Below are 5230 nucleotides of genomic sequence, written 5' to 3'. Positions count from 1 at the left end.
TACGAGGACTCTTACATTCTGGTCCTCGAGATACCATTGAAACATCTGAAGCTCGCTGTAATGACATCGCAGGGCACTTCCAAAATAAAATCGCATGCATCCGTAGGGACCTAGACTCCGTTGTTATGACAGATGAATCCATTGAAGTGTCCAGAACATGGTCTTGTCTTTCATTATTGGATGAGTTTCAGTTGGTGCAGCTTGAGGAAGTGGACAAGGTGCTTGGACTGGTGCGGGCGACCACGTCTGCTCTAGATCCTTGTCCATCTTGGCTAGTGAAGGCTAGCAGGACTAGTACCACCGGCTGGGCCAAGGAAGTGATAAATGCCTCCTTGAGTGAGGGAGTAGTCCCTAGTAGTCTCAAGGAGGCAGTAGTGAGACCTCTTTTAAAGAAACCTTCCTTAGACCCAGATAACTTGAACAATTATAGACCGGTGGCGAATGTCCCCTTTTTGGGCAGGGTTCTGGAGCGGGTGGTCGCCGGTCAACTCCAGGTGCTCTTGGATGAGACCGATTATCTGGATCCGTTTCAATCCGGTTTTAGGCCTGGTTTTGGCACTGAAACAGCCTTGGTCGCCCTGTATGATGACCTGTGTCGGGAGAGGGATCTCCTTGATCTCTCAGCGGCGTTTGATACCATCGACCATGGTATCCTTCTGGGGAGACTTACAGAGTTGGGAGTTGGAGGCACTGCCTGGCAGTGGTTCCGCTCCTACTTGGCAGATCGTCACCAGAAGGTAGTGCTTGGGGAACATCACTCGACACCTTGGACTCTCCATTGTGGAGTCCCTCAGGGGTCGGTTTTGTCCCCCATGCTTTTTAACATCTACATGCAGCCTCTGGGTGCCGTCATCAGGAGTTTTGGAGTGCGTTGCCACCAGTACGCTGATGAGACGCAGCTCTATTTCTCCTTTTCATCTTCTACAGGTGAGTCTGTGGATGTGCTGAATCACTGCCTGACCGCGATAATGGACTGGATGAGAGCTAATAAACTGAGACTCAATCCAGACAAGACTGAGACACTGTTGGTGAATGCCTTCCCTGCCCAGATGGTGGATGATTACCCTGTTCTAGATGGGGTTACACTCCCCTTGAAGGAACAGGTTCGTAGTCTTGGGGTTCTTTTCGATCCTTCCTTGTCTCTTGAGGCGCAAGTGGCCTCGGTGGCAAGGAATGCGTTCTACCATCTTCGGTTGGTAGCCCAGATACGCCCATATCTGGACAGGGATGACCTCGCCTCAGTTGTTCATGCTCTGGTAACTTCTAGGTTGGATTACTGTAATGCGCTCTACGTAGGGCTGCCCTTGAAGACAGTTCGGAAGCTTCAGCTAGTGCAAAACGCAGCAGCCAGACTGCTGACGAGGACCAGCCGGTCAGCGCATATAACACCTGTTCTGGCCCGTTTGCACTGGCTACCCATTTGTTTCCGAGCCAGATTCAAGGTGCTGGTTTTGACCTATAAAGCCTTACACGGCGTGGGACCGCAGTATCTTGTGGAACGCCTCTCCCGCTATGAACCGACCCGGTCACTTCGCTCAGCATCTAAGGCCCTCCGGGTGCCAACCCATCAGGAAGCCCGGAGGACAGTTACTCGATCTAGGGCCTTTTCTGTAGTGGCCCCCGAACTGTGGAACAGCCTCCCCAAAGAAATACGCCTGGCGCCGACGCTTCTATCTTTTCGGCGCCAGGTTAAGACCTGGCTCTGCTCCCAGGCATTTTAAGCGTTTAATGTTATAACTTTAAATCTTTTTTCTTTGCTGTTTATGTTTACTGTTGGTAGGTTGATTTTATTGTGATATTCTGTATTTTAATCTTTTTGTACACCGCCCAGAAAGCCACTCGCTATGGGCGGTTTAAAAATGAAACAAATAAATAAATATAAATAAATAAATAAATAAATCTCTCTGTTCCATCTGAATTGGGAGAGACAGTTGAAGTGCTGGACCAGTGCCTGGAGGTGATGATGGGCTGGATGTGAGCCAATAAACTGATGCTAAATCCTGAAAAGACAGAGGTGTTATGTGTCCAGAGTTCTCATGTCCAGGAGGTAGGGAGGTGGGGTGTTCTGGATGGAGTTGTACACCCCTTGAAGGAGAAGGTCTGCAGCTTGGGGGTACTCCTCAATCCCACATTGTCATTGGAGACTCTAGTGGCCTCAGTTGCCACTTTGTCTAGCACCAGCTGGTTCACCAGCTTTGGCCCCTTTGGGGCATAGATGACTTGGCCATAGTATTCCATGCTCTGGTATGTTCCAGACTGGATTATTGCAATGCGCTCTACATGGGGCTGGCCTTGAAGATGACTTGGAAACTTCAACTGGTCTAAAATGAAACAACCAGATTACTATCTGGGGTTCCCTTTAGATCTCATATAGCCCCTCTTTTAAAACAGCTGCATTGGTTGCCAGTTTGTACCAAGCCCAATTTAAGGTGCTTACATTAGTTCTCAAAGCCCTAAATGACTTAGGTCCCAAACATCTGAAAGACTGCCTCCTTTCCTCCAGACCCACTTGGATGTTGAGATCAGCAGAGGGAGTAGTTACACTACTCTCAGAAGCTTGAGGGGGTGGCCCAGGAGAGGGCATTCTCTGTGGTGGCCCCTAAGTTATGGAACTCCCTCCCCACCAAGGTGCATCTGGCAACTTCACTGTACAGTTTTAGGCGAATGTTAAATCTTTACCCTGAGGAAAAGAGGAAAAGTTGGAAAAGACACACAGAGAGGCCTGCTCTCTGTTCAAAATTCCCAAGCTATGGCTTTGGAGGACTCCCCTAAAAACCTGATGGGGAACCAAGACTGTTAATGCTGTGAGTCCCTCTATCTTACACTTAGGTTGTATATATGTTTAAATAAACCATCTATCCTAAAGAACCATAGTCTTCACTAAACTTCATTTCAAGGAAACCAAATCCTGGGTAAGCGCAGGGACCCTTGGAAGTCTTACACCACTTGGAGATTGGGGTGTGTGCATCAGAACATGTATAAAACTTGGGAGCAGTAGGAAGAGACCAGCTGCATACACACCATACATTTAAAGCACATTCTCCCCCTCCCCACTACCCACATGTACACAAAGAATCCTGGGGACTGTCGTTTGTTAAGGAATTGTAGCTCTGAGAGAGTTAAACTACGGTTCCCAGGATTCTGGGGGGAGGAGGAATGTGCTTTAAAGGTATGATGTGTACGCAACCAAAGAAGAGACAGACAGCAGGCCAGAAGGCCTACAAGGGAGTGGGGTTGCTGCATTACATTCAACTGACAGAGGAGGAGTGCAAAGGCAGCGTAACACTATCCTCATCAGTCATCCACCCAGTTTCGTTGCAGCTGCCTGCCTGGACCTCGGCTCCGAGCCCTGGCACACCCGGGCTCTGTTCGGTTGGCTCAGACGAGTTCATAGCCCTAAGGAGGAATGACTGGATTTGGCTACAATTAATCGCTCAAGTTGAAACTAGCGAGAAACCCCAGCGCAGCTGACTGTGTTGAGCTCCACCCAGGAGAAATTAAATGGGAAGTGGGCCAGTTCAGGAGCTGACCCGCTTCCCAGAGGAGTGGAGGAGGAGGGTGGAGAGTGTTTTGGAATGTGCAAAGTTCTTTGATCCAAGCTGCTTCTTGCTTGAGCTGACGGAAGGTGCAGGTTTTGTTTTGTTGCTTGGAATTGCATGAATCCGCCCAGTATTCTCTGGCTCACCATTTTCAGGATGTATCTTAAGTCCATCAGAGCAGTGTGTGTTCAAGGAGTTGCCAACTCCTTTCCTGACAGAGGTGCTTGGACCTTAAAACAGTTGCATGCCTGGAAAGAATTCCTCTGTGTATCCTGAGAGGACAGTGACTATGAGGCCTTGAACACCTAGGGATATTTCAGGCTTCATCCCGAAGGGTTTTATCCAACTAAGTTTTACTCACAGTTAACGATGAGGGACAAATTCAATTTGGTTCACATTTAAAGCTGAATTTATCAAATTTGCACTTTCTGAAGTGACATGAGAACCAAAACACAGCCATCCTTCAGAAACTGCACTTACCCAAATTGTGCAATGAGTTTTGCAACTAAGTATTGTTCACAAAAAATGCATATATTGGGGAAAATGTGTGCAAAAACAAATATATTAGTGAATATAAAAATGCATTACATAAGGGGAAAGTGCTTGCAAAAATGTGTACATTTGTCAAAACCGCATACAAAAAGTGTTTATTGGGAGGAAATCACACTAAAGTGTTCAAGAATTTTCATGTTTTTTCGGGGGGGAATAGCAAATTGCTGCAATTTGAGCTTAGGTGACACATTTTGCATTTGTATATTGATTGTAATAATAATGATGATGATGATGATGCATGCTTCCAGTTCTTCTTGCCCCAGGGAAGATCATGTTCCCCATCCCACCCTCCCCCTTCCCAAACATCCAGGGCTGGCCCAAGATATCTTGCTGCCTGACGACAAGGACAAGAGGGCACCTCCTTCCCATTCCCCAGATAAGCCATCTGGACTGACAATTCAATCGTACTTCAACACTGATGACAGGCTGGCATCTCCCATTGCACCTCAGGCAGCTGGCCAGTTTAGGGGGCCCAGGAAAGGCTAGATGGCAACCAAGGGAAATGGCTGGTGGACTCAGGAGGAACAGCTGGGGGGTGTTGCTACTCCCCCCCCCCAGGATCAGCCACCTGAGGCAGTTGCCTCACTTTGTCTTATGGTAGGGCCAGCTCTGCCTACGGCCATGCTACCCTGAACACGCCCAATCTCGTCTGATCTTGGAAGCTAAGCAGGGTCAGGCCTGGTTACTACTTGGATGGGAGACCGCCTGGAAATACTGGGTGCCGTAGGCTTAGAGGAAGGCAATGGTAAACCACCTCTAAATGCCCCCTACCATGAAAACACTATGAACATATCCAAAAAAGATTGATAGGGTCACCATAAGTTGTAATTGAGTTGAAGGCATATAACAACGAAGGGCCTGCTCTGCCCACATCTCAGATGACAGAGTTTTTAATAAATAAATAAATAAATAAATAGAGGGGACTTTCAAAAACACAAGAATGTAAGAATACCCGAAAAGTCCTGTCTTATCTAAGGCTAACACTGCTCATAGCTATGGCCTTCCTCCACTGTCAGAGGCAGTATGCCAGTAGGTGGGGATCACAAGTGGGGTGAGGACTGTTGCACTCAGGTCCTGCTTGCAGGCTTCCCATGGGCATCTGGTTGGCCACTGTGAGAACAGGATCCTGGACTAGATGG

The 5230-nt window shown here is 48.0% G+C and overlaps 1 non-coding gene across 1 annotated transcript; it reads left to right on the top strand.

Moving 5' to 3' along the window:
* The first annotated feature begins 4702 nt into the window (after positions 1–4702).
* On the top strand, positions 4703–4821 carry LOC133371025 (5S ribosomal RNA). Its single transcript, XR_009759235.1, has one exon. It is a non-coding gene; the product is annotated as a 5S ribosomal RNA (ribosomal RNA).
* Positions 4822–5230: the final 409 nt, after the last annotated feature.

Source organism: Rhineura floridana, chromosome 15 (genome assembly GCF_030035675.1).
Source record: "Rhineura floridana isolate rRhiFlo1 chromosome 15, rRhiFlo1.hap2, whole genome shotgun sequence".
Lineage (NCBI taxonomy): Eukaryota > Metazoa > Chordata > Lepidosauria > Squamata > Rhineuridae > Rhineura > Rhineura floridana.
This window is presented reverse-complemented; position numbering and strand designations above follow the sequence as displayed.